Source organism: Talpa occidentalis, unplaced genomic scaffold, assembly GCF_014898055.3.
Source record: "Talpa occidentalis isolate TD23 unplaced genomic scaffold, MPIMG_talOcc4v2.1 talOcc4.11, whole genome shotgun sequence".
Classification (NCBI taxonomy): Eukaryota; Metazoa; Chordata; class Mammalia; order Eulipotyphla; family Talpidae; genus Talpa; species Talpa occidentalis.
The window spans coordinates 5349765-5374613 of record NW_023601104.1 but is presented as its reverse complement, the minus strand read 5'-3'; the positions used below and the strand labels follow the sequence as shown (position 1 = coordinate 5374613).

Genomic DNA, 24849 nt, shown 5'->3' with positions numbered 1-24849 from the left:
GGCTAATCACATAACCCCTGTGTTTCAGTGCACTCATGGCAGGTAATAACATTATCTATACCTCATGGAGTTGTTGTAAGCATTAATTTATATTGGTAACGTATTTAGAATAGCAAGTCCTGCCTTAATTTCATCATTTTCAGTATTATTGATACTATTTTTAGAAAGAATGGTAAGACAGTCACTAACCACAAGTTTATTCCCTTTGTTTTATTCTCATTTGTAACAACTCCAACAGGCATCTTACATTCAAAGGTTACTTCTGCCCTTTCCCATATTATGATAGTCAATTGTTCTTCTTGGAATAAAAGATGGCTAAAACAGGAAAATGGGAAGTTCACATCTGCTATGTGGCACATCTGATTACAAGTTATTAAGCCAATCCTTCCCTCTCACAAGCCATTCATTTCTCAGGACCAGAGGGGAGGAATAATAGTAAAATAAAACACAGGATGATCTTATCATTGATGCTTAGCATTTGTATATTCACTTTAAAAGGTGGCAAAGCAATTTACTGCAGCCCTCAGGTGGCCTAAATGACAAGTTAGCATGTTATATAGATATGATATTACCTATTTATTCTGATACTCAATGCAAAAGTGTCAGGGAGATCCCTGGTTAAGTACACTAAATTACTGGCTCCTGGGGCTGGAAAGTACACTAAGAAGCTATTAGCTATTGAACCCGTCCCCTGGATAAGAATCTATGGCCCGTATAGAAGCAAACCTTCCAAATTCTAGAGAAAGCTATTAAACTATCTTCTACATTAAGATCCTCACTCTTCCAGGAAATTCTTTTCAAGGTATTCTGGCTTCAACTTAAGTACATTTGCTCTATCATTTGTTGGAATGAAAACAGCTGGTGAACCTTCTGACCCATTCAGCAGTTCTTTGAATTCTCTCGTTTATCCCAGACTTATATTTCTCAGTACCAAAAGGACAGCCTTATCTGAATGTTTTCCACTTACCCTATAACCTATCTTCTCATGTGAGATTAAATTAAGAATATCCTATGCACTCTGATTGTGGAAATGGAGGAATCATAAACTGAGCTTTGCAATCCAGAATATTTTCCCAAACTTCTAAAATACATTCATTAGTTGTATAAGGGTGAAGGAAAAAGAACAGTATTTGAGCCAAAAGGCCAGAAACAATTCACAGTAGCACAATTCATGGCACATTACAGCTTCCAAGAAAATACAGAATTGAAACAAATAGATGCATGAATGAAATACAATCAAAAACAAACTCCTAGACTTCTAAATATATTCATTAACTAAGGAATTCTGGCATAAAGCAATTGGAAAGTACTTCATTTCTTGTCTAAGGGAAACCAGATGGTTTTTGATGGTTTTATGAAGACATACAAGGTACCTGTTTCAAAATGGAAGACTGCTCACATGTGTCTATAACCATTTTTACCAGTGTTATTAAAATTCATATTTATTAATACACATACTGCTAGAAAAGACTAATAGGGGAAGTAAAATAAGGAAATCTATACCCTGAAACAAAAAAAAAAATATCCATTCCTACCCTAGGAAGTTCTGAAGAAGGCCCAATCTGGAAACCAACTGGGCCTTCAACCAACTGGTGAAGGTGGCTGATCATACCAGGATAAAAATATTCCTTCTGAGAGGATAAACAGCTGGGACTACATCAAATTAAAGAGCTTCTATACAGCAAAAGAGACAGTAACCAAAACAAAGAGACACCCCACTGATTGGGATAAAATTTGAGCACACAACACTAATGATTAGGGACTGATCACAAAAATCTACAAAGAGCTGACAAGACTCAACAAAAAACAAAGTAAATAACTCAGTCAAAAAATGGACAGAAGAGCTAAAAAGAAACTTCTCCCAAGAGGGAATGCAAATGGCCAACAGGCATATGAAAAAATGTTCAACATCACTTGTCATCAGGAAATGCAAATCAAAACTACAATGAGATAACATCTTACACCAGTGAGAATGGCACATATTAAAAAAAAACTAGCAACAACAAATGTTGGTGAGGATGTGGAGAAAAATGAACTCTCCTACACTGCTGGTGGGAGTGCAAACTGGCCCAACCACTCTGGAGAGTTGTGTGGAGATTCCTCAATCTGCTAAAAATGGAGCTTCCATATGATCCAGCAATTCCATTCCTAGGTATCTACCCAAAGGACACAAAAACATTAATTCAAGGGCCTCCCCTGGTGGCGCAGAGGTTGAGCATTGGGCTGCGAAGCTGCCTGCAGCCTCTGCAGCGCCAGTTTGATCCCCGGCCACCAGGTGAAGGTCCCACATGGCGCACAGACCTCTCCTGCCGCCCGCTCCTCCCCTCAGCAGTGTATTTCGTCATTCTGCCTGTTCTGTTCCCTGCTCTGGCTCTGGTGAATTCTCTCACCCTCCCGCGCTTCTGACTGTACCCAGTGTTTGTATAAATAAATAAATCTTTAAAAAAAAAAGGACACCAGCACCCCTGTATTTATTGCAGCACTACTTACAATAGCTAAGCTATGGGGGCAACCCAAATGTCCAAAAATAGATGACTGGATCAAGAAAATGTGGTGCATGTACACAATGGAATATTATCAGCAATCAAAAAGGATAAACTCATGCCATTTGCAGCAACATGGATGAAGCTGAAGGGGATGATGCTCAGTGAAATAAGCCAAAAAGACAAAGAAAAATACCGGATGGTCTCACTTATAGTGGGAATTTAGAAGACCCAAATAAGGGATCAGGAAAAAAAGACGAATTATAATAAAGTAAAAATCAAAATCAACAGGCAACTATAAACCAGAGACACAATACAGGGGAGAAAAGGGAGTAGGATCAAAACAAGGGGGGGGGTATTTTACGGGGACTATAACCAATATCAAAATGCATACATTGTACAAAAATGAAAAATGATGTAAAAAATATAAAAAATAAAAAAATAAAAAAATTATACTGGCGCTGTGCTGGACTAATTTATCATGCACAGATTTACCTGCCAATGTATGCTTTTAAAAATAATTTTATTTTATTGAACACTGCTTTACTGCTTTACAGTGTATGTGATTCAGAGTTACAAGATAACTCCTCCTCAGATGCATGTCACCAGCGATTCCCATCACCAAGATACCCATAGTTCTCTACCATTATCCATTGGTACCTCATCACCATTGCTCTCCACCCTCTCCTACGCCCCTTAGTAGCCTTAATTTTATTAACAGAATTCTAGGATTTGTTACTGCTTTGGTTCTGACCAACCTTTTACTTTGTTTCTCTGTAGTCCACATGTAAACAAAATCTATTATGATTAATATAGTTGTCTTTCCCTTCTGACTTATTTCACTTAGTGTAATCCCCTCTACTTCCATAAATGTTGTGACCAATGGCAAGAGTTCACTTTTTAACAGCGGATGTTATTCCATTGTGTACATATAGCACATTTTTTTTTTTTTTTTTTTTTTTTATTTTATTTTTTTTTTTATAAATTTTATTGTTATATTCCCCATACAATTGCAGCCCCCATTCTGACCCCAATCCCTCCCCTCCCGCCCCGCCCGCCTAAAAGTGTCTCTGGTTCATAGTTTTTTGTTGATTTTGATTTTCACTTTCTTATAGTTATTCATTTTCCTGGTCCCTTATTTAAGTTTTCTAGATTCCTGCTATGAGTGAGACCATCCGGTATTTTTCTTTTTCTTTTTGGCTTATTTCGCTGAGCATGATCCCTTCCAGCGCCATCCATGTTGCTGCAAATTGCATGTGTTTATCTTTTTTGAATGCTGAGTAATATTCCATGGTATATATGTACCACATCTTCTTGATCCAGTCATCTATTTTTGGGCATTTGGGTTGTTTCCAAAGCTTAGCTATTGTAAACAGTGCTGCTATAAACATAGGGGTGCAGGTGTTCTTTGGAATTGATGTTTCTGTGTCCTTTGGGTAAATACCTAGGAGTGGAATTGCTGGATCATATGGAAGCTCTATGTTTAGTAGGTCCAGAAATCTCCACACAGCTCTCCACAGTGGTTGGACCAGTTTGCACTCCCACCAACAGTGCAGAAGAGTTCCTTTTTCTCCACACCCTCGCCAGCATTTGTTGTTGCTAGTTTTTTTAATATGTGCCATTCTCACTGGTGTAAGATGGTATCTCATGGTAGTTTTGATTTGCATTTCCCTGATGGCAAGTGATGTTGAACATTTTTTCATATGCCTGTTGGCCATTTGCATTTCCTCTTCAGAGAAGTTTCTTTTTAGCTCTTCTGCCCATTTTTTGACTGGATTATTTTCTTTGTTGTTGCTGAGTCTCATCAGCTCTTTGCAGATTTTTGTGATCAGTCCTTTATCATTAGTGTTGGGTGCAAAAATGTTCTCCCAGTTGGTGGGGTTTCTCTTTGTTTTTGTTATTGTCTCTTTTGCTGTGCAGAAGCTCTTTAATTTGATGTAGTCCCAGCTGTTTATCTTTGCCTTCACTATCACTGCTTTGGGTGATGTGTCTGTAAAGATGTCTTTGATGTGCAGATCACGTAGTGTTTCGCCTATATTTCCTTCTATATATTTTATGGTTTCAGGTCTTATGTCTAGTTCTTTAATCCATTTTGAGTTGATTTTTGTGTATGGTGTGAGGTAGTGGTCAAGCTTCATTCTTTTGCATGTAGCGACCCAGTTTTCCCAGCACCATTTATTGAACAAACTTTCTTTGCTCCAATGCATAGTCTTTGCTCCTTTGTCAAAGATTAGTTGACCATAAATCTGTGGATTTATTTCTGGATTTTCTATTCGATTCCATTGGTCTGTATGTCTGGTCTTGTTCCAATACCATGCAGTTTTGATGATTATGGCTTTGTAGTATAGTTTGAAGTCTGGGAGTGTAATGCCTCCATTCCCTTCTTTTTTTTTCAGGAGAGCTTTGGCTATTCGGGGTTTTTTGTGATTCCATATGAATTTCATCAATAATTGTTCTATTTCTTTGAAGAATGACATTGAAATTTTGATTGGAATAGCATTGAATCTGTATATTGCTTTTGGAAGGATGGCCATTTTAATAATGTTTATTCTTCCAATCCACGAGCAGGGGATGTCTCTCCATTTCTTTGTGTCTTCTTCTATTTCTTTTAACAGTGTTTTATAGTTTTCTTTGTATAGGTCCTTTATCTCTTTTGTTAGATTTATTCCCAAATATTTGATTTTTTTTGTTTCAATAACAAAAGGGATGGTTTTTTTGATTTCTTCTTCTTCAGATTTATGTTTGTGTATAGGAAGGCTACTGACTTTTGCATGTTGATTTTGTATCCTGCCACTTTACTGAACTGATTGATGAGTTGAACTAGCTTTTCTGTGGAGTTTTTGGGGTTCTCTATGTATAATATCATATCGTCTGCAAATAGTGATAGTTTGACTTCTTCTTTTCCTATTTGGATTCCTTGGATGTCTTTCTCTTGTCTTATTGCCCTGGCTAGGACTTCCAGTATTATATTGAAAAGCAGTGGTGAGAGTGGACATCCTTGTCTTGTTCCAGATCTTAATGGAATTGCTTTCAGCTTTTCACCATTGAGAATGATGCTGGCTGTTGGCTTGTCATAGATGGCCTTTATGATGTTGAGGTATGTTCCTTGTATCCCAAGAATTTCAAGGGCTTTTATCATGAATGGGTGTTGCACTTTGTCGAAAGCTTTCTCAGCATCTATTGATATTATCATATGGTTTTTATATTTCTTTTTGTTGATGTGTTGGATAACGTTGATTGATTTTCGGATGTTAAACCATCCTTGTGCCCCTGGAATGAATCCTACTTGGTCGTGGTGAATTATCTTATGGATACATTGTTGGATTCTGATGGCTAAAATTTTATTGAGGATTTTTGCATCAGTGTTCATTAGGGAGATTGGCCTATAGTTTTCCTTTTTAGTGTTGTCCTTGTTCGGTTTTGGTATTAGTGTAATATTGGCTTCATAGAACGTGTTTGGTATTGTCCCTTCCTTCTCAATTTTTTGAAGAGTTTGTGAAGGATAGGCACTAATTCGTCTCTGAATGTTTGGTAGAATTCATTTGTAAATCCATCAGGTCCTGGGCTTTTGTTTTTGGGGAGGTTTTTTATTACCATTTCAATTTCGCTAATTGTAATTGGTCTGTTTAGGTGTTCTATTTCTTCTTCATCTAGCTTTGGGTGATTGTAGAGTTGTAGGAATTTGTCCATCTCCTCTAGATTATTAAACTTATTTCCATATAACTGTTCATAGTAGTTACTGATTATTCTTTTGATTTCTGCTGTGTCCGTTGTGATTTCTCCTCTTTCATTGATGATCCTGTTTATTTGTGCTTTCTCCCTTTTTTCCTTTGTGAGCCTGGCTAGGGGTTTGTCTATTTTATTGATTTTTTCAAAGAACCAGCTCTTGGTTTCATTGATCTTTTGGATTGTTTTTTTAGTTTCAATTTCATTTATTTCTGCTTTGGTTTTTATTATTTCTTTTCTTCTACTGGTTTTGGGGTTTTTTGTTGTTCTTTTTCTAGATCTTTGAGCTTCGAGATTAGGTTGCTTCTTTGAGTTCTTTCTTGTTTCTTGATGTGAGCTTCTATTGCTATATATTTTCCTCTTATTACTGCTTTTGCTGCATCCCATACATTTAGGATATTGGTGTCCTCCTTGTCGTTCAATTCAAAAAATTTTTTAATTTCTTCTTTGATCTCCTCATTAGTCCAGTGGTCTTCCAGTAGTGTGGTTTTTAATCTCCATGAGGTAGGAAAGTTCCTTGCCTTCTTTTTATGGTTTAGTTCTAGTTTGATGCCTTCATGGTCAGAAAAGATGGTTGGTATGATTTCAATCTTGGTGTATCTGTTGATGTTTGTCTTGTGCCCCAGTATGTGATCGATCCTAGAGAATGATCCGTGTGCGCTTGAGAAAATGTGTACTCCGTTTTTTTTGGGTTTAGTGTTCTATAGATGTCTGTTAAGCCCAATTGCTCTAGGTCCTTATTTAGAGCTTTGGTTTCTTTACTTATTTTTTGTCTTGTTGATCTATCCATTGTTGATAGTGGTGTGTTGAAGTCTCCCACTACGTATGTGTTTTCTCTGATGTCTGTTTTCAGAGAAGACAACAGTTGTCTGATATATTTTGGTGCTCCTTCGTTTGGTGAATATATGTTAATGAGTGTTATTTCTTCTTGAAGTATGTCCCCTTGATCATAATGTAGTGACCATTGGGGTCTCTTTTTATCTTTTTGAGTTTGAAATCTGTTTTATCTGATATAAGTATAGCTGTTCCTGCTTTCTTTTTTGGCCCATTTGCTTGTAGGATTGTTTTCCATCCTTTGACTTTGAGCCTATTTTTATCTTTTGTAGCTAAATGTGTTTCCTGGAGACAGCAAAAGGTTGGGTTTTGTTTTCTTAATCCAGGCTGCCACTCTGTGTCTTTTTATTGAAGAGTTTAGTCCATTTACATTTAGAGTTAATATTGATATGTTAACATCTGTATTTGCCATTGTGTTTGTCTTTCCTTTGATTTTATTTATTTATTCTTTTAATAACTTTTTTTTTTTTTGGCCTTCTTTCATTGTTATTCGTCCTCTGAGGTTCTGGCTTTAGGACTCCTTGTAGTATTTTTTGGAGTGGGGGTTTAGTTGCAATGAAATTCCGGAGTTTCTCTTGTCTGGAAGGTCCATATTCTTTCTTCAAAGAGGAAGGAGAGCTTTGCGGATAGAGTATTCTTGGTTGGCATCTGTTTTCTTGGAGTCTGTTGACTATGTCCCTCCACTCTCTCCTTGCCCGTAGTGTTTCTTCGGAGAAGTCTGATGTCAGCCTGATTGGCTTTCCTTTGAATGTTATCTGTTTCTTCCCTCTTGCCAGCTTCATTATTTTTTCCTTTTCCTGGATTCTTGGGAGCTTTACTATTATGTGTCTTGCTGTATTTTTTCTTTTCGTCGTGGAAGTTTGGTGTTCTTCTTGCTTCTTGTATATCAATTTTCAGCTCCTTCTTCACATTTGGGAAGTTCTCTTCAATTATCTCTTTGAATATTTTCTCTGTTCCTACTTCTCTCTCTCTCCTTCTGGTATTCCTATAACTCTTATATTTCCTTTCTCATGGAGTCAGATAGTTCCCGAAGTCTTTCTTCATTCTTTTTCTTCGTACTTCTCTTTCCTTTTCTGTTTTGGTTCTTTTTATTTCTGTGTCTTCAAGAGCACTTATTCGTTCTTCCATTTCATCAATTCTGCTTTCATTGCTTTTCCCAGAATTCTTTTAGTTCTTCCACTAATTCTTTGATCTCCTGCATTTCTTTTACTTCCCTCTTTAGGGACTCAATTTCATTCTTCTGATCGTTGATTATTTTTCCCTTATCATTGTTTTCCTTTATGACTTCTGTCAGTTTTTAATCACGGCAATTTTAAATTCTCTTTCTGGAAGGCTCAGAAGTTCTTCCAAGTTACTGTCGTTGCAATCTGGGGGCTGGTTTTCTTTTGTGGTGTGCTTTTTTCTCTGGAGAGTTGCTAGGTTGCGTGTGGTTCTTCTCCTCCCTACTGTCTGTTTTCTAATTTGCCGTATGCGTTGGGACACTGTGTTGTTGGGACTGGCTGGCATCTTGGGTGGGCTTCTCTTCTCCCCTCTGGTTCCTCCTGGAGTCATCTGTCAGTTTCAAGCAGTCTTTATTGGAGAAAGGTCCCTGTCCTAAAATGTCGATGTGGGGACACACTCCCTGTGCGCCTGGTCTGCCCCGGAGGTGGGTTCCTGCTCCCCCTCTGGGCTTGGACTGCAGGCCAGAGGGGGTCTGGCGTGGGCGAACTTCCCCGCTCACCTCTGGCTCCTGAGGAAGCCTTCTGCAGGTAGTCTTTACTGAAGAAATGTCCCTGTTCTAAAATGGTGATGCGGGACACACTCCCTGCGCGTCCGGTGTCAGGCACACTCTTCTGCGTGCCTGGTCCGCCCTGGCTGTGGGTGCTCGCTCTCCCTGTGGGCTCAGACTACTTGTTCGGAAGGGGCTGGGTGTGGGCTAACTCCCCAGCTGGCCACTAGTTCCTTCAGGAGCCTGTGCTGTCTACAAGTCGCTAGGTGGCGCCAAGATCTCTCCTAGAGCCCTTGGGGAGCTGATTTTCCACGCAGTGGGACAGGGAGCAAAGCGGGGATGGTAGGGTACACCTCAACGGCTTTGGGGTGCTGTGTCTGCCTTGTGCCCCACCGTCGTGGGGAACCCACGCCCCTAATTTCGTGCCCCGGGTCTCAGTTCCAAAGCCCTCAGTTCCAGGACGCGGGCTGTAGCCCAGTTCAGTGGCGCGGGAAGGGCGCCTTTTGCACCGCTCCCGTGCCTGGGCGCCTGGTTCCTGCTCACTCAGGAGGGACCTTCACTCAGTGAGGACCTCCGCGCCTCCCCGCAAGCCTAGGTCGTCTCCCAAGCCTAGGTGGCAGGCGCGGGGACCTGGGCAGCCGCGATCCTGGTCTGCACTTGCTTTTCAAGCGCGCCGAGCGCGCCGCTATCCGCGCAAGCTTACCGGCAGCCCGGGCTGTGTGCGCGTCTCCCGGGGTCTTTGTTCTTCTCTATTGGCGCCCGGAGCCGTTCGCTCACCGCGGCGGCGGATCCTGCAGGGTTCTCCACAGCTCCCGTTCACGGGTGTGGTGGCTGCAATAGTTCCTTTCCACTCACAGTCCCGCTTGCTGCGTCCGTTTTTCTTGTTGGCCGTTTTGGTTTGTTGTTTCCTCCCCTCTGCCGGTCGGAGAGTGCCGCCTCTGTGGGCGGGGAGGGGAGCAGGGTTCTGCGCTTCCCTCCCTTCTAGTCCTCTTTTATGGCCACTTTCTTCTTCGGGCAGTTTGCTGGCGTCACCCGTTTATCTTCCGTGTCCCACTTCTCACTGGGACCTGCCGCTTTTCCTCCCTATTCACTTTTTTTAATGGGAGATCTTACTCGCAGCGTCTCCTCGACGCCATGTTGCTCCGCCCTCTACATATAGCACATTTTAATTCACTTATCTATCCTTGGACACTTGTGTTGTTTCCAGAACTGAGCTGACCAATATATGCTTTTAAAGTGCTTCAAAATCAAGCAGAGACATCCTGAAGGGGAGAAAAAGGGAGAGGGATCAGAGGGAGGGAGGGAGGAGAACAGGGGACTGTGGTGATGGTGCACAGGTGCACTGATGAAGGAAATTTTATGGGACTACACCTGAGGGGTGGGGGGAAGCAAATATTGTTTAAAATTGAACAATGATGTAAAAAATAAAAAGTTAAAAAAATTCCTTCTACTTTTATATACATGAAGATTTTCAACAAAAAAAAATTTATAAAACCACTTAGGGCCTCCCTGGTGGCACAGGTGGTTGAGTACCGCACTGTGAAGCTGTCTGCAGCCTCTGCAGCGCCGGTTCGATCCTGGCCGGCCAGCGAGAATCCCACATGGCGTGGCAGACCTCTCCTGTCTCGCCCGCTGCTCCTCTCAGCAGTGTATTTCGTTAGTCTGCCTGTTCTGTTCCCCTCTGTCTCTGGTAAATCCTCTCACCCTCCCGCACATCTGGCCTGCACCCCAGTTCTTGTATAAATAAAAAAAATCACTGAGCGCTGAGCAGAATGAATGAAATGCTGTGCTCAAGATTTCCACTATGAAAGAATGACTATCTTCAAATAATACATGGTATACATAATATTGAATTAAAATACAATAAAAGCACCATAATGATAAAATCCCTTATTAATTTAAGGTTAAAACACACAAAAAATCCAAGAAGTATACAACGTAAGTAAAAAGGTAAATTAAATCCTAATCTCCTATATAAAAAGATGAGTGAAAAAGAATGGTTATTTTGATGGGAAATGTAATTTTAAAGACATTAAGTGATAGTATTCAACACATTTAAGCAATGATATTACAGAACAAATATTTACATAGAAGATTTTTTTTTAAAACCAGGGAATCATTAGATCAGAACTAAGGGAAAAGAAGAAGCCTTCCATTAAAGGTCACTTGACAAAATAGAGGTTACCCAGTTGAATATGGATTTCAGGTAAACAAATCATCTTTTTAGTATAAGTATGTCCCAAGTATTTTTATTTGCAAAATACAGCAACAGTTTCTAATTCTTTAGCTTGTTTATCCCCCAGCTTTACTGAAATATCATAGACATATAATATTGTATAAATTTGAACTGTACAATGTCATGTTTTGGTATACATATGTATTGTGAAATGCTTTGGCTTGTTTTTATAGTTTTTTCTTTCTTTCTTACCGCCATATGACTGCCTGACCTAAAACATTATCCATATGGTACTTCATTAAAGCAACTATTATTTAAAGTCTCTCATGTTAAGAAGTTAAATGTTAGAAATCTAACGTTGTCACCTCGGGGATGGCAGTTCTGGTACAGCTATTTAATTTTGAGATCTCAAAATAACAGCAGAAAAATTATCCCCCAGAGAATGAGGAACCTGGAAAGTGTTTTTGACAGATGCACCACATTCTTACACCAGCAAGTGCTGCCACTTTGTTCTCTTTCCTCCCCTTTCCCTTACAATAACACACAAACTAAATTAATCAACCAGATAATGGCGGTGGTGAGTGGGTTTGACGAGGGTTCCACAGTACTGCCTGAGCTGACTCTATCACTTGTATGACTCAAGGTGGGAAAAATGGGAACCAGAATGCAGTCCCTTAACCCAGCCAGAACCCTTTAGAGATTACCCTATTTCTTCTATTTCTCAACTATTATGCACTCACATTTGCATTATTTGCAAAGTTCTTTCCTACACTGCCCTTTGCTAGTCAGAAAAGTTACAAGAAATAAATAGGTTAAGCAACCGTCCAAAGGCCACATATACTGAGTAAACCTATACTTCTGTTTCTTTCCTGGGCTTCTTGGCATAATTTGGATAAAGCTGAGCTTTGGTAAAGTTAGGAGATCTCTCACCTGCACTTCCTGTGAGCTGATCACAGTTCCAGGGATCAGTTCCAGCCCCTACCTTTGATCCTTCTAAGTGAAGGACTCACTATGCACACCACCTCAGATTCTCTGCTCATTCAGTCTTCAATACATATGAACTTTGGGCTAGTTATGAGGAAACAGTAGCGGACAAGACAAAAAGTTCCTATTCATTGAGCCCACAATTTAGGGAGAAATGGATATATGAAATCAGATATATGATAACAATTCAAGTGTAACAAATGCTATGATACAGAGTTGTCAGAATATACTCTCTAAACTCTATGTTGGGAACCCCCCCAGGGAAAGGGATGCTTAAGTTGAGACTTGTAAGACTAATGATAACATAGGTGAAGGGAAAGAGGGTGAGAGAGAGCAGGTGAGTATTCCCAGCAATGAAACTAGAGATGTGCAAAGACCTAGAAAAGAGAGGAGGTGATATGAGAGACAGGGTAGGAACAAAGAATGGGGGTGCATGAACCAGGTCTATGATCTGCTGCCTCTTCAAACCAAATTAAAATATTTACTTAGAGGAGAAATCTGGCCTGGAGAAAAAGTAGTGGGGGAGAATATGGGTGACCCCTCAGTTACTCCTCTCAGGTCCTGTGGTGCTAAACAGGGAAATACTTCGGCTCCTAACCTCCCAGTCAAATAAAGGGTCTGTACCTACCAGGATCTGTCCTCCTGAGAAGCAGTTTAATGACCATTTGTTGTTACTGAAGCAAACTCATTCAAGGGTTCATCACCTCGCCCACTCACTATCCCCATGAGACTCTTCAACGGTCAGTGCAATTCTCTCTGAGGAGTTCTACTAAAAACAACTTCCTCTATCTTGGTACCTTTACATGTTTTGTTTTAACACCGTTTCTGATTCTGACCTTTGAGAGGGACAGATGAGAATCAATACGAGCTGTGACTGGAGAGTTTTGAGCAGGGTGTGAAATTCACAGGCAATTCTCCAGCATTTCTCAGTCAAGGGGCTGAGTGTTCAGGATCATGCCCAAGATCACATCCTGCCTCACTGTCCACAGGGGAGCTGCAATGTGGAATGGACGTCCTCCACTGCCCTAACTAGCTAATCAAGGAGACATTTTAAGATACAAATTCCTTGGTCCCATTGCTAACCTACTATCAGAATTATTAGGGATAAGCATTAGAAATTTGTATTTCCAAATTTTCCTTGAGTCAATCTGGTGTCAAACAATTTTGTAAAATGTGCAGATTTCAGAGCCAGTTAAACCTGAATTCAAGCCTGAATCCAAGCTGTGCGCTTAGATAACATTTTTTAACTCTCTAAGCTTGAGTTTCTCCAGTTAGAAAAGGAGAAGGAAATAAGATGATTTACCTCACATTATTAGAGGATTAAATGAGATCATGACTAGCAAGTACCTTACACAGTAGTCCATAAACAGAAGTAGTCATTTAACTTACCTTACCTTGCTGTACTAGGTCAGCAAACTATTCTGTACCTACTTGCTTTTTTTTAATGTATATGTTTTACCTTCTATGGTTCGTTTGACAAGCTTAGAGTTGACAATACTTTATTGTGTTAAGCTGAATATTTTTAGTTTATTAATGAATATTTTCTATAAAATAAGCACCTAAAATTATTTGATAAAAGGGGTTTACCTGATTCCTATTTTCTTGTTTTCAAACTTTTTTGTTGAAGTAACACTGCACTATAACATTATATAAGTTCCAGGCGTGCATCATTATCAATAAATAGCTGTATGTACTACAGTAATTTCACCCTGAAAAGTCCAATTCCAATCTGCACCACATAATGGACCCCTTTTACTCCATTTACCCATCCCTTGTCCCCTTCCCTTCTGGTAAGCACTAATTTTTTCTTATAATCCAAGAGTGTATTTTTGTTTTATTTAGTTCATTCATTTTGTTCCTTTGCTTTTCTTTCCCTAAAACCTCCTCCAACTTACCAGCAGCTTCCACAAGCAACAATAAGCGTGACCTTACCTGTTGAGAAGAGGGACTGAAAGTGAATCCACAGGAGAGAAAAAGAGCCTGTCTACACATTTCCCATACCAACCTGACCCCGGCACAAGCAGAAAGACTTTCACAAAGAACTAGCCACCCATCCTGATGACTGAGAAAGCTGCTGTGGAATGACTGAGGGTGTTGTGGCTTTTTGTTGGAAACCAGAGTTAGTACACAGAAATAATCCCAAGTGGAAGTGACATACATAGTGTGCTCCTCTAAGGCCGGGAAGATCACTTCCAGGCACGCCCACTCATGGTTAAGGAAAAAGTTGTACCTGGAGATATACATCAAATATTTCCTTTAACATAAATACTTGAATTATTTAACACATGTCTGTCAGATTTAGAGGGCATTTTAACATATTATTTCCATTTTCACAACATATTTATGAAATAGGTTAGAGCTCATTGATTATATTAAAAACAAGCTATTTTCCCCTTAGAGTAAAATTAGTGTATGTTAATTAAACACAATTGAGAAAAATAGTAAAAATACTACATAAGGGAGAACATTAAAACAATCTCTCTACCACCTAGATACAAGAAAACAAACATTTTGGTGTACTTGTAACAAGTATTTTATAAAATTAGCATAACTCAATATACAGTTTCTGAATCATGCTTTTTTCACTTTTCATTATATTGTGAATTTTTAGTATACTGCTACAAATCCTCCAAACTATAATTTTTAATGTTGACACTATCATAGCACATAAATATTCCATAATCCATTACCCAATTGTTGGAAGTTTCGGTTTTACCTCCTTTTCTTATCACAATAAATATTAAGAGCCGGCTTTCTTATTTACAGCTTACCTTTGGGAAAACTGACTTACAGATGTTAAATGACTTGCTGGAGAGCTGGGACTGGAATAAAAATTCTGCACTCTGTTCTAATCCTCTTTTTCATAGACTACAAATATTAATTTGTTTTAATACTATTAATCAATGCTTAGACCATACTTCAACCTCAATATCTTTTATTTCCTGACTTCATTTTTAAAGCAAACTGACAGTGTAGTACATCATTAACAGAGTTGCTATAGAATACCAAAGTGGGAGTAAATGGGAGGGAGGGGGTAATGAATGTCCCCACAACTCCCTACCTTCCTCATGCATTAACTTCCCCAACTGAATCATCTAATACTGATAACATCACTTCTTGGCTTTGATTCATAAGATGAAGTTTCTCTGGTGCTCAGCATCCCCACGAAAACACCAGCCTCTGCATTTTAGTGCTGTCTCTCTCTTTCTTCACCTGATTTCCTACCCCTCGCCCCCACCCCCGTCATCTCCCCCTCCCACACAGTCTACTGGGATTTTTTTTATTTTTCAGTAGAAACCACTGGCATGTGCCATTCTGCTCTGCTACATCATTGAAAAGATACACTTGTAGTACCCTGTGGTCGTCCTTCTCCATCTTACCTACAGTTTTACTTCACAGGGATTCAGCAGAAGGTCATAGAAAAAAAAAAAAAAAAAAAACCAGGAGCCCAGAACCTGGAAGTCCAAATTCCCAATTTGAGGCTGAGCTGTATTATTGACCTACAGTCTGACCTCGTGGACTCATTCCATTTTTATTAGATCATCTTGAAAAGTCTTTCCAGTTCCCACAAGGCATACTTTGAATGGTATTGTTCTTTTAGATGCTCTTTTAGAACATTTCTTGATCCTTCCCTGTTTAAAAAATAACTTGTTTAAGGTGGCCTCTTTCTGGCCACTAAAAATCTTTGCCTTCATTCCTTATGAAGGACCTAGAAGAGGACACTTCTCCACCCCAGAGGATTCTTGTCAGAAGTATAGCTCTTGATCCATTCTAACAGAACTTCTTTCCTAGGTGCTAGGCTTTAGAAGCCCCTATTCTGGCTCCCCTCTGGACCTCTTCATCTCAACATGATAATAGGTCTGTGATGCAATGGGATTTGCCCAACTGGAACTTCCTCTCCCTCTTCTAAACTGAATTTTTTTTCCTATCTGGGAAATTCAGAATTGTCTACTCACAAAGCCCTGTGTCTGCTTCCAGGGTCTGCCTAGGTTTTGTTCCTCTGTGCTTTTAATTAAGGACAAAGTATATTCCAGAGGAGGCTGTCTGAGGAATTTATGTTTTTTGACTTGCGAATAGAGCTTGGATATGTAGAGTGGAGGCTACATTCTTATATACAAATGACTCTGAGGTAAGTACAGATAGAAGGGTAGGTGATCTATTGGAGGAGATGATGGAGACACCATTTGCATGTTCACCTCGGCTTGCCCATGAGATACACTCTCTTGCAAAGAGAGGCACAGAGGAGTCAAAGAGAATGGCTCTTCAAAAACTCCATGAGTTAAGGATGCACTGACTGACACAGAAAGAGACTAGGAAGCCAGAAACTCTTCAGGTTAGCGTTAGCTAGAGGCAAGGTCTAGACACGATAGTAACTTATAATTTCTTTTCTGGTCTCTATTTTCCAAATTAGAATTATGTTCTTGTGGGTATAAAGAGTGATATATTAACAGCAATGACAATAGATTATTGAGCCTGCTCAATAATTGAGATTATTGAGCCTAGCTTGATTCCCACATTGACATTATTTCTCTCTATTTATATTGATCCACTTTCCCTCAATTCACTAAAATAAAGGTTACTGGGTAGCAAAGCAATCTCTTTAGGCTGATCTAGCAACCCACAATTAACTAGTACATCTGAGGCCAGACTTGTAATAAATGGTCTATTAAAAAGCTGCAAACCTCATTGAACTGTTTCTCATATCACATGTTTTTCAGGATTAAGAGGCATGATTTTTGTAAATTTATTTCTATAAATTATACCCACATATTTCAAAATAGCCAAGATGGAAAAGCATGTGCCCTTTAAAATGATTTTATAGTTGTAGCTCTATCCAAGTCAGAAAATTAGCTTGGGAAAATTTTACCCAGTTTACAAATTAGCTGGATGACATTGAACAAGTTATTTATCCTCTTGGGGACTCAATTTCTTTAACTGTAAAATGAGGGGGTTGGATTAAAGGGTCTCTAAGGTTCCCTAAAAATCTAAGGTTTTATGAGTGCCTATGATTTTATAAGCAGTTGTGCCTAGAGCTATTTAGCGGAGAAAAATAGGACTTAGCAAAGAAATGAAAAGACCATTCATCAGGAAATGGGGTCAAGTTAGAGAGCAAAGAGTGTAGTTGCCCGAGCAACTTGAGTTTGAAAAGAAATTATTAGAGTTAACGGCAGGCCTATGTTAGCCAAGGAGAAAGAAAAGAAAAATGCATCTTTTCCTATTGCTGTCCTAGAAGAGAAATCATATGACAACAACTGAGCTTTCTAGAACAAAGTAAGATGTGATAAAACAAACACAGAAAATACCTGATAATAAGTTGACTTAAAGTGTATCTGCTATAGTTTCTTTCCTAGTGTTTTAGTCAAAACCAAGTTTGAATGTCAGCTCTCCGGGGTACTGCAGGGGCTAACTACAGTACACTAATTTTCTCTCCTTCTTTCATTATAAGAAATTTCCCCCAAAAGTCCTATGCGCATAAGAAAAGGTAAAATGAAGAAGGGAGCTGTGGGGATTTTTAATTGCTGGCTCCCTCCCACCTACTCCCTCTTTGGTATTATATGTCGATTCCTTTCATACCTTCCTACATTGTCAGTGATGTTTGTCTTAAAAATGAAGGTCTGACACTGGGATTGGAAGTTGGTGTCAATCCCCACCTCTACCCCCCCACCCCAAGAAATCTATCTATAATAATAAGAGGAAATAAGACATTCAAACTTGTTGTGAAACTAAATCACAATACAACAGACAAAAATGTGAAACTATTTGATCAGGGTTTTCAACCCAAGACTCTAGTCAAACTACCCTGGGGATATGGAGGCACCAGAAAAAAATGGACTTTTAGTTCCTATATTAGCCTGCTAAAGAGGAAGTGAAAAACTACAGTTTGCCTTGGAAGTTTAACCACATTTAGAGAAACAAATTTCGGGGGCCTCCTTGGTAGTGCAAGGGGTTAAGACACAGCCTATGAAGCAATCTGCAGCCTCTGCAGCACAAGTTCAATCCCCAGCCAGGGAGCTACCCACATGGCACAACAGACCTCCCTTGTCTCACCCGCTGCTCCCCTCAGCAGTGTACTTCAGTCAGTCTGCCTATTCTGTTCCCCGCTTCATCTCTGGTGAATCCTCTCACCCCTCCCACACACACCCCTCTGGCCTGCATCCCCATTCTTGTATGCATAAATAAATAAATTTTTTAAAAAAGAGACAGAAACAAATTTCATACCTGACTCCAAATATTTTGTGATTGATCAAAATGCAGGAAATTGCAGGGATAGTATGGGGAGGAAACAGTGACAAAAGACATTTTGCAAAATATCACATGGCTAATTAGCTCTTCAAAAAATAAAAACTGTAAATAAAACATGCCTCTATAAAAAAATTGGCTGTATTTCTGATAGTTGTAACATTAAAATTTGAAAATGTGAGTCATATATATATATATATAATCATTTAACTTCCTATCATTTTTTGTGTGTATGTTTAAAAAGTCAAGTTTCCTGAGAATCTAGACAACTTTTACTGTACTTTTTTTTCTGAAATTTAACTCAGTTTCTTCTGTTTTTGCAAATCTTTTCTTCCCGTTAGAAAGAACATGCTAACAACTATCTAGGAAACAAACACTCAATATCTGTCCATTTTCTTTTCAACCTAAATACAATGTCATTTCTCGTTAGATATTTTGATATTCAGAAAACCCTAATGAAATACAGGGATCTAGTAAGCACTGAAAAGAGAAATTTCTATAGTGAAGGAACTGACAAGGAGAAAAATGGAGATTTTAATATGATATTTTGAGCAACTTCAGTAATATTTGAGCTTTGGGAAAGTTTCATGAATAGCTACCTCTTAAGATATTATGAAGAACAACCATAGAGCCTTTCACACTGTGTGATTTCATTTAACAAACACCTGTACAGCACTTATTTGTGTGCCAGGTCCTGTAAGTGCTTCATAAATATTTATCTTTCATATTTCATAACAACCCTACAGACTAGGCATCATCATCATCATCATCATCACCATCTAAGAAGTAACTGAGAGAAAGAGAGTTTAAGTTATTTTCTCGAGGCCAAGAGCCAACAAGTGACAGCACCAGGGTGTATGGCTACAGAGTCCATGCTCCTCTCCAAGTAAGTCACTGTTTGAGGTAGAGGTGGAGGCAGAGAGAAAATATCCTGGATGTCAGGGCTCTTTAGTATGAAATTTCTCTAATGTGGAAACACAACTTTAACTTCCAGCAACCTCTACCTGTATAATCTGGAAATTCTTTCTCAGGCCTATCCCTCTTATTTGTTCACCCAATAAAAGATATGATGAAATGAACACCAAAGAATTATTTTAAAAGTAACCAGCAGAACAACACTGCTTGAGAAGCTAAAATCAATCAACTAAAGGAGGGAACATCATGATATTAACAGTTTCTACCAGATTTGAATTCTCTAAGTCATCTTATCATTTACACAAAAATAAAATGGTTTTGATGTATATATAGGTTTTTTAATGACTTCTCCTTAAGAGAAAAGAGGTTTTAGTTCTTACAAAATATTACTTTGGCCAAAGACCTCGGAAAGTAAGGCTCTTTATACTACTACTAAGCAGTAGTATAAGCATATAAATTTGAAGGATTATTTGTATTAATAAAAACTTAAAATGAACCAATTTATCCATTAGCAGGAAAATGGTTAAATTAAAGAACATCTAGGCAAACATCTTAAGAGTGGTTGTGGCTGGAGAATGTGGTGAGGGGAAGAGGAGTGTTGGTGAAAAAAATAAATTTTTACTTTACAGACTTCCACATGCTTGTGATAGGTCAAATTCACTAAATGTACATGTAAACCTTCAGAAGCCATTAAACATTAGGAGAAAGACTGAGAAATTTGCTTAATGTCATTTATTTTGAGGTTTTATTTTCAATAAAACTTAAGGAAGAAAAAATAATATCTTCCTAAAACTGAAAAATCAATAGTAAATGCAACCATCTCTTATTCCTACATATTCTTTTTAGAAACTAAAATACATACTTATGTGGACCATCACTATATTTCAGACTGATTGGATGGCAATACGGTGGTGCCAAAAACAACATAGCAGTTAGAAGAGGTGTCTAGATTCTATCAGGCTTGACTGAGAATTACTATCACTTAACATTTACAAGCTGCTGTTTGATTCTCTTTAAAAATAAATAAATAAAAACTGTAATTCAAAAAAGTAAAAAATGGTATCTCTCTTGGTTGACTGACAATGAAATGCATCTCCATCCGCTGGGCAGCTTGCTAAGCAAAGCCGAAGATAACATCTGAAACAGCTGTGAGGGTCCTCTCCTTGCCCCCAGCATGTTTCCCCTGCCTGCTCCAAGCTCCATCTACATGTCACCTTGTGTAGTCGTGGGAGTCACTGGGATCAGTCTTTCACCTCTGCCCCGTCCCCTGCTCTTCTTCACTCTCAGGTGTGAGAGAAATCCAGAACCCAGGCTGTGCACTGTGACCAGAACAATCTTTCTTAAATAAAGTTTACCTAACTATAACATCCCCTTTAAAAGTCTTGATCACAGATCCCCAAATCCATACTCTTGGCTTAATATACAAGCTTTTTTTGCCATGACCTCATGACTCTGATCCACTTTTCCTGCCTCATCCCCTGCCTTCCAATTCCCAATCAATTCCCCACATGCAAAATCTTCTAATCATACGGAAATGTCCCCGGTTTACTCTATCTATTCACTTAGATGAAGCTCTAGAGACAAGCGGTGTTTCAGAATTCATGACTTTTTAGATTTTAGACAGGTAATCGCCACGCATACCCTGTATGCATACAGCAATCTAAAGGATCTAAGGCATCAACTCATTGTCACACACATAAATATTTCTGCAGCAAACCTACAATATTCATAGCAAGTGTGATAAGGATGAAAATAGCCTCAGGTCAGTGCCAGGGAGCCACTGCCCTTGGCCCTTTCAGATCCATTACCCAGTGTTTTCCATGTGCTCTGTGCCCGGAAACTGACCTGCCTGGACTTCAGCTCATGTCCATTGCTCCCATATTTCTGATAGAATTCAGTCCTGGGAGCCCAGCAGGCCATCCAGGAGCTTAGTGTATTTCCCTCTCCTGAAGGGCAGCCATCTGTAGACAATTGCTCTTCAGGCAGTCTTCTTCCTCAGCTCTTTTGTTCTGGCTTCTAAAAACCACTTCCCCTTCTTGTCTCCTTGTGTGTAGGGATCATAACAGCCCTGATGCCACTAAAACCAGGCTGTTGTCCCACTACCACCCTGCTGCTCCACTACCCCATTAGCTCCCTTGTGCCAGCAGTCTACCCACACCTTTACAAGTGATCTCTACTAGATCCTCTTCTGACCACCCCAATTTGAGAATGACATTTGTATCCTGATAGATCCCTGACAAATGCAGCATATCAGTGGTTTCAAAGCAGGTCAAGTTTTATGGCCCAATTGATTTTTAAAAAACCCAGTTTTTATAATATTTGGATTTTAGAATTACATATAAGATATTGTGAGATATCCTCTACTGTCTCTTTCTTTTTAATACCTGCAATGCCCTTCTATCCAACTAACTTCAAAGTAGTCTTTAAACACCCTCTGTCTGATGAATTCAAGAATGAACAATCCACTGACCAATCCCCTGCAGACAACCCCCATCGAACAGTCTTAGACACCTATAAATTCCCTGGAACTGCCTTGGAAAACATATGTGACTATGCTTGAAGGGAAAACCCCAGCTGGGGAAGCAATAGACACAAGTATTGTTATTGTACCATATGTTGAATACATGTTGGATGAAAGGTTTCATATTTCTTAATGTTGCTCTGCAATTCAAAAAAACAATAGTTGAGTGTACTTATAATGACTAAAATGTAGTGGTTTTTAAACTTCTTTTGATCACCCTCGCATGCCAAAGACTTACAGACAAAACCTAAAAGGAATTTTTTTTAAAATACTCATCGTTAACATATGCAATGAACTGTAGCATTTTCTAGCTTTTTGTAGTTAATATTGCTTTTAAAAATACTCATCATGAGCCTCCCTGGTGGCGCAGCGGTTGAGCACTGGGTTGCAAAGCTGCCCGCAGCCTCTGCAGCGCTGGTTCAATCCCCGGGCACCGGAGGAGGGTCCCACATGGCGCGCAGGCCTCTCCTGCCACCCACTGCCCGCTGCTCCCCTCAGCAGTGTGCTTTGGTCCTTCTGCCTGCTCTGCTCCCCGCTCTGGCTCTGGTGAATTCTCTCACCCTGCCGCACTTCTGACTGTACCCACTGCTTGTATAAATAAATAAAAAATAAATCCTTAAAAAAAAATTACTCATCATGCTGAGAAAAGGGCCATGTCATGCACAGTGTGAATGACACCAAACTATACATAGTTCACTGATAATTGCTTCCAAACATTGAAAAAAAAAACCAAATGTTAATTAAAATTGTAACCACAGTTTAATATGTTTTTTGCCATTTACACTGTCATGTTTTTTTTTCCCCCAACATTTTCAGGGACTTGCTCGAGCAGGGGCAAGAGTTCCTGTCCTAAAGTTGGATGACATCTGGCTAGAACCACAGGATGTGTGCTGAGACAGAAACCAGAGCAGCTGGGCAATCTGGGAGTTGGGACTGTCAAGACCAATTTTGGATATTAGGTCACCTTATCTGAGAATATATGTAAACTCACTTTTTTCCATCTCTCAGGAGGCAGCTTTATTGTGTAATTTTAAAAGAATTTTTTTCTGTGTTGTTTAATAGTTTGGTTAATTTTAAAAAGGGCTTTATGAAATGTGAGCTGGTGGCAGGAAAATGTGGATCAATTGTTGCTTCCCTAGAGATATTAGTGTTGCTTTTAATAATAGATCCCTGCAAAGTGTCTGTATTTCTTTTAGGACTTAAAAATCAAAGCAAAACATGATTTGGATAGGAGTTTTTTGGTATGTACAAACATTAAATTATACATGGTCTGTGTAAGGAAAAAAACTGTTCTAGGTATACTTTTCTTTGACCCTAACAGATAATAATTTAGCACCTTTGAAAGAAAACTTACTTATATGGATATTGTATCATTTAGGGTTAACACGGTTACATGTGACAGCAACCCAAAATAGTGGCATTTTAAATAAGATAGTACTTATCTGTCTTATAAGAGACAGAAGGTAAGTAATCCAGAGCTGGCATGGCTCCGTGACATCAAAGGACCAGGATTCTTTTGTGCTGCTTTCTACTGACAATCATGACAATGTATACAAATTTGTGACAACTACAAGGAAGGGAAAAGAGAAATGGTAGGTCACCTTCCTTTAAGGACATTTCAGAAAACGGCATATTCCATGTCCCGTTAGAGCCCATTAAGCAGAATGTAATCACATGGCTGCACTTAGCTGCATGAAAAGCTGGGAACTGTAGTTTGTATACCAGTAGGCCAAGTGCCCAGCTAAAAAGTAGAAAGTCTCTTACTTAGGAAGACGGCAAGGGCAGATATTGGGGGAAATGAGCAATTTCTCCCACAAATATACATGATCTACGATTAATAACCCTTTCTGCAACCTTTGCCTCTCCTTCTCGAATAGTTAGCTTTCTCCCTATTCTTCAATGTAGGGTTGAAGGGAATAAAGGGAGGATTAATCTATTCCATTGATTTCTTTGTCCCTATAGAATAGAGCTTGCCGTGACAGCACAGCTTGTGGATGGATGGAACTAGAGTCAATCAAATGCCAACTCCAAGACTGGGAAAAAGCTATGTTGGAATTCTCAACACAGGGCCCTGCATTTTCATTTTTTACTGGGCCCCATAAATTTTGTAGATGGTCCTAACCGTTAGATGTGAGGATTGAGGGAGGAAAGAGGCTCAAGTATTACACTTAGGTTTTTGGTTTAAAGGACCAGTGAGCATTTAGTAGTGCAATTTGGGAAAGAAATCAAGAACATTGAACATGTTAACTTAGAGCTGCACCTTAGATATTGTGGTAAGATAGCTGTTGATTGCTTCCATAGCATTCATTTCCCTCTTCCTAATTTTCACATAGACCCATTTCTATTTCTTAACGGTTCTATATGATCCAAAAAACAATTGGTATTGTTCCGTTAAGAAATAGAGACAGGGCCTCCCTGGTGGCACAGGGATTAAAAACACAGTGCTACCAAGCTATTGCCAGCCACTGCAACATGAGTTTGATCCCTGGCCAAGGAGCTAATCCACATGGTGCAGCAGACCTCTCCTGTCTCACCCACTGCTTCCCTCACTTGTGTATTTCAGTAGATCTGCCTGTTCTGCTCCCTCTCACCCCCTATACCTCTGGCCTACACCCCAGTTCTTATATGCATAAATGAAATAAATCATAAAAAAAGGAAATGGGGGGGGAGAGAGAGAGAGAACAATCTTCACCATGGTTTCTAAGTCTGTAGAGAATCTGACCCTATTAAACTATAATTCAACAATGAGCCAGAACTGGAGCTGTATGTGGAAACAAAGCTTTTCTGGAAAATACCATTCAACAAGGCATAAAAATGCTCTAAAATGGGGTGAGAGGGACTACAAGTTTATATCAGCACAGTTGTCTCTTAAAGGCAAACTAATAAATTTCTTTAGAAGGAGAAAGAAAAACATGCAAAGGGAGGTATGTCTACATGTGCAGTGATAGATTTCCTCTGTGAAATTGAGATCCAATCGCATTTATTGATCTCTATTAGTAGTCTGCCACTGGCTTTCCAAACACCCCAAATTCCAGGTGTAAGGATGCTGGTTTACTGAGAGTGATTAATATGGTTGTAAATCCAGGTTGCCAAGTCAATCAGGTATTTTAGAAATGCCTACATTTTACTCTCCTAATGGCCCCTGACTCCATTTTGGATGTTGCCTTTATCAAGGTTCATTCCATTTCTTAGTCACCACAATTCCTATGATTCTCTGAGCTCATTTTGTTTTATACTACTTCCTCCTTTATATCCATTCTCA

The 24849-nt window shown here is 39.3% G+C and overlaps 1 long non-coding RNA gene across 2 annotated transcripts in view; it reads right to left on the bottom strand.

The window, feature by feature from the left end:
- LOC119238453 (uncharacterized) overlaps positions 1–24849 on the bottom strand; it is a 444593-nt gene that overhangs the window by 414976 nt on the left and 4768 nt on the right. The gene's annotated exons all lie outside the window — the stretch shown is intronic.